Raw genomic sequence first — 12,585 nt, 5'->3', positions numbered from 1 at the left:
GTCCATTGACATAAAATTTTTATTTGAATTATTACAATTCCAAAAAACAAGTGAGAGGATTAAGAAAGTCTTCAATGAGAAGATAAAATCTAAGAAAGACCTGGGAAGATATACATGGTTTCAACAGACAAAAGAATCAATATGAGCAGAGCTAGAAAGAAAAGCAGAGGACATATCTGGAGAATAATGAGCCAGAGATTACAGCACTGAGTAGAGAAAAACTTGAAAATACAATTTAAAAAGCAGCTGAATTATATTTCCAAGGACCAAGAATGCTGTACTGAGACTCAACTTGAATAAAATTAAATTAGAGACTCAGCATGTAATCTGGACCTATAAATCTGTTTATAACAATAAACCATAATCAAGTTATTTTATGAGACAATGATACCCCTACCCTCAAAAGTGGGGAGGCCAGTAAAGTGTGCTTTATTATTCTTTTACCCCAAGTTATAGTAAATATTACTTTAATTAACATTTTAGAATTAGAAAGTCTTGTAAAATCTAATTTATCTCAGAATTTGCACAGTGCTACTCTAATCTGTGTTTTACTCTGTCAAATCAAAACCAATAAATACAGGCCATGTAAAAAAGTTTGCGAAACTGACATTTTTAAACATTTTTATAATACCCAAATAATAACCTATCTTAATAGCAACACCTTAAAAAGCAAAAGACAATCTTCAAATATTCACTTATTATAACAGGTAATTATTGAGCTCTAAATTCTATATTCAACTAAAAAAAACACTGGATTTGGTTTTATAAAGACTTGAAAGGGGGCATAAAATCTCTTCAATCAAGGATATCTTTTTAAGGAAAAGAAATACACGTTTTTAAAAATAATAATTAAATATCATGTTAAACGGCAAGAACAAAGATGAAGGTGGAAAGTGGAAGGAGTTAACCTTTTTTGAGAGCTATATATTTTAAATCTTTTATCTCATTGAATCTACCCAGTAGTCCTGTTTTGGCATGTAGGAGAGGTCACTGAGAGTCCTTGCTCTTACAAACGCTTGAAGCTAAGGCTGGATTCTGGACCTAGAGGTTCAGATTCTAGTGCTGTCCTTTAGAGGCTTAGGCAGATGATTAAGCCTCCTTAAGTCTCAGTTTCCTCATATGTTAAACTGGAAAAGTAACAGTATTTAATACACATAGATGTTGTGAAGGGGAACTAGGGAAGAATGTATGCGTGAAATAATAATGCACTATAATAGCATTTACACAAAGTGCTTTCTAAAGAATCCTAGTTCTAGAAGACTGCTGTGACCAAAAAAGGATCTATAGTCTTACAGACTTGTGTTTGGGGAATCCTATGCATAGTTTCTATCTTTTGGAGATTTATATACACTATAAATTAAGACTCTGAGAAGTCCTGCAGTCAAGAAAAGTTCTCTTTAAATTTACTTTACCCATAATCCTTCAAATTTATTTTGCAATAGAATATTATTTTCCTCTTTTCTTTTCTTCTATTTTTCTACCTTTCTTTCTTGATTCATGTATTTATTTGTTTCCTTGTTTTTTACACAGCATTCAAACCACTATATCAAGAGAAAATCATTCCACCATCCATTTTGTAGGAAGCACTCTGTAATATAATTCACAAAGGCATGAGAGATTCAATTAACAATTAAAAACTCAAAATGTAGAAGAAGACGTGAATAAGAGGTGGAATGGTCAGGAACATCTTACAAAGGAAGGAAATTTGATCAAAGATACCATTTTAGACAAACTGAAAGAAAGGCTTGATCTACACTGAAAGGAAGAACACCATGAGCAGAGTGAACATAGTTCAAATAAAAGTTTGTAAAGATAATAATGGTGGCAATACCAGATACTGTAGCTAACACATACGGAACACATAATATTTGGCAGACATTATCTCATGTAACAGGTTAGAAGTCTGGTAAAGCAGATTAGAATCAAATTTGGATAAACAAATGGGACCTAATTAAACTTCTAAACTTTTGCACAGCAAAGGAAATCATAGCAAAACAAAATGACAACCTACAGAATAGGAGAAAATATTTGCAAATGATGCGACTGACAAGGACTTAATTTCCAGAATATATAAACAGCTCACACAACTTAATAACAACAATAAAAACAAACAAATAACCCAATCCAAAAATGGGCAGAAGACTTAAACAAGCAATTCTTCAATGAAAAAAGAAGACACTAATGAGCTCATCTACAAAACAGAAACAGACTCACAGACATAGTAAACAGTCTTATGGTTACTGGGGGAAAGGGAATGGGAAGGAATAAATTTGGGAGTTTGAGATTTGCAAATGTTAGCCAACATATATAAAAATAGATTAAAAAAAACAGATTTCTTCTTTATAGCACGGGGAACTATATTCAATATCTTTTAATAACCTTTAATGAAAAAGAATATGAAAACAAATATGTGTATGTATATACACGACTAGGACATTGTGTTGTATACCAGAAATTGACACATTGTAACTGACTATACTTCCATAAAAACAAACAAACAAACAAACAAACAAACAGTGAAAGGTGACAATTAAATGGAGAGGAGGGGTGGTAAGTGAATAAAAACAGGAAGTTTGGTAGAAAGCCTAATAAGGAACATTTTAAACACATAGGCTCCTACCGTTACCCATATTTCTAAATGAATAACCCTAACCACCAACATCTACCACCCCAAGAAGTCTGAATTTTCCGTACCTATTGAACCAGAGAGGCAACTTTTTCAGAGACATCAGGCACCAGTGGATGGTAGAGGAGAAAGCGGGGTGGGGAGGTATGTAAAGTGCTAGACTAAAAATAAGACATTAAATAAAAATATGCTTACTGGACAGTGCAACCTGCAGCCATCCTGCCTTACCAGCTTGCTGAAAGCCAGCGATCAGGCTTATGCCACCAAGCAGGAAATTGAAGAATCTTCCTCTAACTATCTTTACAGACATCTAAATTACTGATATTTCAGACCCTTCCAGTTTTAAAAAGTTACTTGATAATGAAGCCAAACAATCAAAAAACCTCATTCATGTATCCAAATACACCCAATCAGCTTATTTAGTACCTCATACTTGAAGATATTTGAGAAAACCCAAAGAAACAATTAAAACAGAGGAATCCTAAGGAACTGCAAACAACACAAAATGCAGCAGGAAGCTTCAAAGAAATCACCTTCAATATCCTCAGAGAGATAAAAGAAGTAATTGTATCGATGTAGTAAGAAATGTATTGCTATTTTAAAAACAAAAAGAAAGCACAAAAACAAGTTCTTAAAAATTTAAAATAACAGATAAGATTAGAAAAAACAGCATGTTCACAAAATAAAATTTAGAGGGTTTCTTAGAAATTAGAACAAAAAGACAGGAGAGGAACAAAAGGAGAGAAAAGAAAATGAAAAAACCAGTTGATGAAGGCCAATATCCAGCCAAAAGGGAGACCATATGATACTGCTCTGGTCAGTAAGTTGTAAATGGAAGTCATTGTTAGGTGGAGCTTCTGGGAAATCATAAGAAAGAAGACTCAGCAAGCACATGCTAAAGAAAGTCACAAAAAATTAAATTAAAAAAAATTTTAATGTAAATATATGGCTAAAATTATATTTATTCCTAGCACAATTATGAATCATTAATGACAAGCTTTCTGACAACCTTTTAAGATAGATGGCAGATAGGTAGATAGATAGACAGACAAATCAGTACAGACACCTAAAGTAGATGCAAGAATAACTGAATTTTGTGGCAATATATTAAATTTTGAAAGTTTAAAAAATTAATTAATGCTTAAATTCACATTCAAAAATTATTTGAAAAAGCTATTTTTATTAAAGATTTCAGACACCAACAAACTTTCCTTTTCAACTCTAAATATTAAAATTTCATTTAAAAGTAAAGTTGTCAGAAAAATTATGCAATTAAGGTTGTCATCAGTGAATAGAATTTGTTTTCCCTCTTCTTTGAATTTCAGAAGTATTTTTCATACTTAAAAGTCAAACTTGTAAAGCTGAATTTTATAGGTGACCTATATTCTGCAATCACCCCAGTCTAACTTGTCACAATACAGAATAAAGTGTTATTCTCACATCTGCACACTTTATACTCAATGCTTATAAGATGAAAGAAACAGACTGCCAAGTATATCTTGCTCTAAAGGAGTGTCAACTCAAAGGAAATATTTTATAATAGTCATAGTATTACATCATTTTGACTTTCATTTTAACAGGAACTAGTTACTGAGGCAGAGCTGGAATCCCAGCATGGAATTTCAAACCTACTCTAATCCATGTCACATCATGTCTCACCTGCAATTGCTTCCCACTTAGTTTTTATTCATCAGTATTTCCCTTCTGTCCATAACCAGCACACATCCATAATAACCAGAGTGACATTTGTGAAATGCAAGCTAGATGTATTTCCTCAGCTTAGAAGTCTCCAGTGATTTCCCTTTAACTTTAGTTAAGAAAACTCTAAAATCATCCCCATGGCCTATAAGGCTACATGATCCTTCCCTCTCTCCTAAAGCTTCATCTCAATCTGCATTCCTTTCCATATCCACATTCTATCCCTCTTGGCCTTCCTTTGTTGCTCAACCACACCACGCTTCTTCTCACTCTAGAGTCTTGCATGAGTTCTTGCTTCTGTCTGGAGTCTTGTATCACCTCCTCCTTCCTCTAGCTAAGTCCTAGCCATGCTTGTGTCTGAGGTAAGGATGATTTTCCCAAACTCCTAGTCCATGTAAGTCTTCTGTTATAAATTTCTAGATTTCCCTGAAATTCTCTGTCATGGTATTTATTATCTTTGCCATTTCTTTTCTAATATCCATCTGCTCGACAGAATTTGTGAATGCAAAAGGACAACGTCTGCTCATTGTTCATTGTTGCTTATCCCAGTACCTTCTATGGAGTAGACAGGTGCTCGATGAATGTCTGCAGAATCAATTTTAAATATGCAAAGAGTTGATATTTCAAACAGAGCTAAGAATGTATATAATAAATGAATAGTTAGGAGAAAAGTTAGATTTAGTTAGTTTTAATGGATTTTAGTTTAAGAAGTAAGTAGAGGGAAAAAAAGTAAGTAGAATGAAAGAATAATAAAGATAAAAGCAAAAATAAGTAAAATATAAAAAACAGGAAATCAAAAACATCAAGGGGTCTGAGCCAAGATGGCAGAGTAGAGAGACTCACAGCTCACCCTCTCCCACAAATACAGCAAGAATTACATCTACAAATCCATTGAATTGCACAGAACATCTACTGAACTCTGGCAGAGTGTCTCTCACTTTGAAATACAGGAGGATTCCCTCAAAATCAGATAAACAAGTTTATACTGTATAGTACAGGAAACTATATTCAATATCTTGTAATGACTTATGGTGAAAAACAATGAATGTTTGTACGTTCCTATATGACTGAAGCATTGTGCTATACACCAGAAATTGGCACATTGTAAACTGACTATCCTTAAAAAAAAAGGAACATCAAATTCATTTCTTTAATAAAATTGATAAGGTCTCTTTGCAAGACCAGTTAAGCATATTTCAAAAATAAAAGAATTACATCATTACAGATACTACAGACATTAAAAGGATAACAATCTGATGTTAATGAAAAATTTTATGTTAATGAATTTGAGAACTTAGATGAAATGGACACATTTGGAGAATGAGTAAACAAATTTTTGGTAAATTGATACAATGGACATATTACATGATACATAGCAATATAAAGGACTGTAACTACTGATCTGTACATTATACTTAGTGACAGAAGATAATTACAAAAGAAAATGCATTATATATTTCCACCTATATGAAGTTGAAGAGCAGACAAAAATAATTTCTGGATATAAACAAAAGAATTGTGGTTGACATTAGGGTGATACTGACTGAAAAGGGAAACGAGGAAACTTTCTAGGACAGTCCTTCTCAGCTGAGTGCTGTCAGAGAACTGACCCTTACAAAACATGATGTGAGTTACTGTTTTCTTAATTCTCTTAATAATGACAGCTAGTAGCACTCTAGATAAACAGGAGGTAAGTTAATTCATTAGAAATAATGTATGCCTTTGGCATTAGGGTTTAATTCTCTCCTAGAATCCCAGTTGAGAATTTTCTAGGGCTGTACTGTCCCATACTGTAGCAATTAGCACATGTGGCCATAGAAATTAAATTTAAATTATTTAAAATTAAATAAAATTAAAACTTCAGTTACTTATTCAGACTATCCACATCCAAATACTAAAAAAAATTTACGTAGGTAGTGGCTACTTTATTAGCCAACACAGATATAGAACATTACTACCACCATAGAAAAGTCTATTGCACAGTGACGGTCTGTGGTTGTGTGATGGTAACTTGGTTCTTATAGTAGTCAAAGCTCATTGAACTACACACTTAATATCTGTATGTATTTTAAACCGTACAAATAGTTTTTAAATTATTTAAGAATAAGGTTTTAAAGTCTGGTGATAGTATGTGTTATGTCTATGAAACATGGAAAACAAAAATCCATTTTCTTCTGTCATTTTCATAATATTACAAATCTAATAAACTATAGCATCTCATAGAATTGCTAATATTATGTAATCATTTTCCATGAAAATGGCAACTTAGAAATGTATATCTGGGCTGGAGTTCACTGTGAAATATAATTAACACCCCCTGGGCTAGTCAGATTTGTACTACATTTATATCATCCAATTTTTCTTTAAAGGATTACAGAACCAGGGTATATTCCAGCAATATGTAGACAGAATTCTTAATATTCAAGACAGAATTTAACACAACACAGTTGGTGGAGAACATCACCACCACCACATATAATAAAAGAACTTCTATTAAGTTAAATATATCAACATTTTTCATAAAGTCAGACTTCATATTATAAAATCACAAGGCACTGTTAATTGGACTCTAAGATGAATTTGCTAAATTAGTATTTTAATGAATTAAAATTAAAGGGAATACACAGGTTTAAAGTACCATTTGTTTAAACCAAAATGTCTTAGAAGCAAAAACAAAGTTGTCAAAAGTTGTCAGCAGTCAGTAAGTATTCAGCTGAAAGTAAAATGTAAATTTATTCTAAATATTCAGATAAGAAAAGGAAATGAAGAAATGGCTCTGACTCCAGGATTATCCTAAAGTTAATTTCCTATCAAGATAGCATTTACCATAAAGTCCCAGCCACACAAATTTAATGGTCGAATTATAGTCTAAAGTCTAGCTCATAAATAGACATAAGATCTAGTGCATATATAACAAACTAATCTGCCCTAAGTCTCAGAAGGTCCTAGGAATGTTAATACTGTAAAGATTGGTTCTCAGACAGTCTGAGAGCCGCCTCTCAGGAGCCTGTTACATACAAATCTTCCCAGCTCCACTATCAGTGACATCATATTGGAACTTGAATTAGGCCATGGTGAGATCCGCCCAGATGGCGCTTATTAAAATGGTGAAATAATGTAAGTAATGATGTACTAAAAAGTGAGAATGATATGAAGTAGATCCTATGTTAGAAATATGTTCTGTGATTTATCTTTGGGTTGGTTGTCCATGGCTGCTGCTGTTGCCCACTTCATTGTCTTATTTAATATCATCTTCAAATTTCTAGATGTTCAGGGGAAAAAACTTTGAAATCATCCCTCTCTTTATCTAATGCCCCTTATCTCATCTTTCAGGAAATTCAGTAAATGCTACTTTCAAAATATATCCAGAATTCAACTACTTCCCACACTGTCACATATCACCCTGGACCATGCCACCAGCAGCTCCTCCCTGCTCTTATCTGCTCTTGACTGCTGCCACTCTAGCTCCCTGCTGTCTACTCTCAGAACAGTAGCCCCAGGGACACATCATTTATGTCACTCCTTTGCTCAAAACTCTGTTCCCCATCTTATACACAGTAAAAGCCAAAGTCATTATAGTGACCTATTGATCTGTTCCCCCTCTGAACAACATTTTAGCTGCTTTCTCTCCCTCCCTCCCTCCCTCCCTCTCTCTCTCTCTCTCCCTCTCCCTCTCTCTCTCTCTCTCTACTCTAGCCACAATGGCTTCTTTGATATTCCTTGAACATGTCAGGAAAACTTCAACTTCAGTGCCTTTGCATTAACTGTCCTAGTGGTTAGAATGCTCTGCCCCTATTATCTGTAGAGCTACCCCTTTTACTTCCTTCAAGACTTGGCTCAAATATCACCTTCTTAATAAGCCCCAGCCTGATTACACTATTTCATCTCTCAATGCCCTCTTTATCCATTATCCCTTCCCCATCTCAGCATTCCCCCTCCCTTTGCCCTGACCTACTTTCTCTTTCTTCCCAAAGCACATATCAACATATTACTTTAAACTTTGTATTCTATTGCTTTTGCTACAAGTTAATCATTAAACGGATGTTGCCTATAACATAAAGTGTACATAATGGCCCATCTCCCAGAACCCTGCCTCCCACACCTGAGCATTAAGCAAAAAAACATTTGTTTAAGTTCACAGGAAATATCCTGACCAGGCCCACCTGTGAATGGCTACACGAAGGAATAAATTAAGACATTCCCTCAGGAGTCTGGCTGGAACCAGGAAATATTTGCAACAATTTATGATCTTTTTTACTTTACCTCCTCATTCCCACCCCCTCACCCCTTTTACTTTATAAAATAAACTACATCCAAACCTAGGCAAGATGGTTCTTTGGGACACTAGTCCACCATCTTCTCAGTCTGCTGGCTTTCCAAATAAAGTCACTAATTCCTTTCCCCAAACCCTGTCTCTCAATTTATTGGCCTGCCTTGTGACGAGCAGTATGAGCTTAGACTTGGTAAAGCTTCCAACATATTATGTAATTTACTTTTTGTATGTACATAAAGGTAAATAAGATTTACACTATATAAAGGGAGGTGCTTTTGTCTATTTTGTTTACTGATGTATCCCAAGCCTCTGGGATCATGCTTGACATCTCATAGGTGTTCAAAAAATGATTATTAATGGACAACTGAACAACTATCCCAAACTGGAAAATGTCAGATGGCTTCATAATTTCTCTCTTGATCTTAAGATATCTGACAACATGCTAACTGGATCTGAAAGCTACACAGTGTGTTACAGTAGGTCTGAAAAGTTCAAAATTGTTTAATCATATCTGTGATTCTATTCTGTAAACTAAAATCTGTCAGAAATCTAATGCCAGAATTGTTATGGGAATTTTCTTGCTCACTGCATCACTTCTGAAAGCAGTTGGAATCATTTCCTGAGACCCTAAAGGCTATAAATACACAATCTGCTTTTTAACTAGTAAATTGACTCTAGGTTTGTGAAAAGCTTTTAAATAGATTTTAGGAGACACAATTGGCTTGAGGACTAAAGCTAACCTCTGGTTTATAGGAGCAAAGAAAAAAATGATTTTAGCATCAGGTAAGATTTTATGTTTGGCTGCTACGTTATTTTATACCTGCACATAAAACTACTTTTCATTTTCTCTACTAGACACTAACTGTCAAGGTGTAAATAACAACTCAAAATTTAGGTGTGTAAGGTTTTTGTAACATTAAAAAAAAAAAAAACCTAGTAGAACCAGTGTACTTAGTACTGTTCAATGATGTAGGTGGGAGTGAGAGAACTTGTATCATTACAATTGAATATTCCAATTCCAAATTTCTATGAAATGATTTCAAATTATGTGGAAATGATCATATGCATTTTGAAACAAATTTCTAAAAGGACCTCCAGATATAATTTCTCCACAGCCATGTAGAGGTGTAAAGCAACAAATAGCCTACATTGGTTTAAAAATGTGTTTCAATGTTACATATACTTAAAATAAAGCTTAAAGTTCATTGCTACTCAGCAACAAGTATGACCGACACCTTTAACGTAAGCTAAAGGAATAAAAAAGAATTTTTACACTATTGTGAATGCCTGAATGGAAAGAAGTAAAAGGAGAACAACACAAAGGGATACTAACTTCTCTACAACTTCTGAGGGTACAGGAGTCATTTACTTGTTTGTTTGTTTATTTTTTGCCATCATTTGGAAAGAAAAGTGATGACATATAAACCACATTTTCATCTGTCAATTTTTAGCGGAAACATCTAAAGCAAATGGTGCAAAGAGGAGCTTTGGCTCCTGCTGTCACGGCTGAAACAAACATAGCTTTCAGCATCAACAGTGACTTAAGAAACAGAATCACTGGAGCAAGTGAAGTCCACAAGCTTTACCTGGTCCATCCATACAAATTCAATGGGCACTGGTCTCCTGGGCAAGCTAAGCTTTCCACGGTGCAGCTGACCAGGAGATACAATGGGACTACAGGCTTTAATGTGAATCCTGCCTGGTTTGAAAGTTCAAGCTGGAAGCAAGCCAGTTAAAGAGGAAGTATCATGAGGCAATAATGCATATAAAGCACATGGTCGTTTTGTTAATTAAATTCTCAAGTATTTATTAATTTTTTGTTGTTCTATATCCTATGCTAGAAGAAAAACTAGACTTCTTTTGTCTCTAGAATTCTTATTTCACTGTAAACGAAATGTTTAGTTGTGACATGGGAATTTTCCAGCTTTGCTGTATCTTTCAGTTAAATAAGATACTTAGTGACTGCCTACTATTTGCCAGACATGAGGTGAGAATACAATAATAAACAAGACTGGTGATACCTGAGGAATGTTAGGAGAAGTAAATATGTGAAGTTCAAACTAAGATCAGCTGGGTCAATGTACATATTCATTATTTTCTAGACAAAAAAGAATATGAGTATATTTAAAGCCAGATAATACTATGAAAGCAGATTTCTGGAAATTTAAACAGTCTAAGGTTTTGCCACAAAAAATAGCAAAAGATGAGGGAAAGGCAGGCAAAAATACCCATTACAATTACATGTGTCACTCAGTGCTTCAGGATGAAATCTATTTCCACAATGAATTTCAAAGTAAATCTCATTTTCTATGTTTTGTACTCTCCCACCAACACATCAAACAATTTAACTTAGGAATTCGTTGTTCAAATATACTTGTACATGTGTATAAATATGTAAAAACACATATGTTTACTAAAATATTATTTGTAACTTTTTAAATAACAGAAATAATGTAAATGCCTAAAAGTAGGGGACTTAGTAAATAATTATCTATATAATAGGATAGTAGATAGCTATTAAAAATAATATGTCTAATCTATGTATACAGGCATAGAACAGTGCCTTGAACTTATGTTAAGCAAAATATATATATATAAGTAGCAAATTATATCCATAGTAATATGACATTTATATATTTTACAAGTATATGCATTATATAAATAAATAAAGTTTAGAAGAATACCATCCAAGCTGTTAACAGTGGTAGACAACATTTTTAAACTTGGTGTATTATTTGAAACATTTAAATAAGCATATATTGCCTCCCTAATAGAAAATGATTTTTCATTGGGTAGGTCTTTCCAGTCTTTTGTCAATCATCCAATTATTAACATACATTTTGTAATCCTAGTAAAATGGAATTTGGAAAAACAGCAACTATAAAATAAATCCAAAGAGGGAAGGGAGAAAGAATATCCTTGATATAAGCCTAGACCCCTAGGCCTGTATTCTGCATGTCACACATACACACATTCGTACACACACATACATACATCACCTTGGCATTGCTGTTGTGGATGCACAGGTTAGTGTAACATCCTAATAAATAAGCCTTCATAAATGAGGAAATTGGCTCCTGACTTAATAGAACTAGTGAGAAAGTGAGTTAAGCAGAAAACAAAGAAATTCAACATACGTAATCAAATGTCTGTTATCTCCCAAGTCCATTTGTGACATTGACAGAGTTGTGATATTATTACTAAAAATTAAATCACTAGAGCAAAGCAGGCAGAGCACCAGGAAGGAAAGTCGATAGAAGCCTGTTAAAGGAAGCACTCCCAGAGGAGATCCAATTTGGAAACAACAAAATTTAAGGTAAAATCTGAATATTGTTATGAGATTAAGATTAGTCTTTTAATTTTAAATACAGCCATTATTTATATCATTCATACTAGAAAAATACCAAAAATATACACGTCATGTCCTGCCATGATTTACAAAAGTGTGAGTTCTAATGGCATTTTTTAAATAAAGCAAGTTTAAAATGAATAAAAATGCAACAAGGAATGTTTTCAAATTTTTAAACCATGTGCTTAGAATTTCTTCATATAAGGAGTTCCTATTTAAACTTCCAGAGGTTGGAAGAGGGTTACATAAAATCTTATCAACAATATAGGACTTTGTCCTGTGCTTATTTTTGTGGCTTTATTTTTATGTGTTTGTGTGTAGGTTCCTTAGGCAACAATTTTTCTGGCAAAGGTAAGATGCACTTTCAAAAGAGAGACAACATTAGGAAGCACATTTCCACATCAAGGATTACAACAAAGCTTACAGTCCACACTAGAAGAAAATAAGGTTCTCACTGTCTCTTGTCTAGATCATTACAAAGACACCCTACTGACCCCCCTGCTTTGATCTCTTATCTTTCCAATTCATATTTCATATTACCCTTCTACGCCAGTTTACTCATACCAATCAAAACATTAAAACTATGCCCTCATTGATGCCAACTTCACAGAACCTCATTCAGAATTACTTTGGAACTTG

Source organism: Camelus bactrianus, chromosome 3 (genome assembly GCF_048773025.1).
Source record: "Camelus bactrianus isolate YW-2024 breed Bactrian camel chromosome 3, ASM4877302v1, whole genome shotgun sequence".
Classification (NCBI taxonomy): Eukaryota; Metazoa; Chordata; class Mammalia; order Artiodactyla; family Camelidae; genus Camelus; species Camelus bactrianus.
This window is presented reverse-complemented; position numbering follows the sequence as displayed.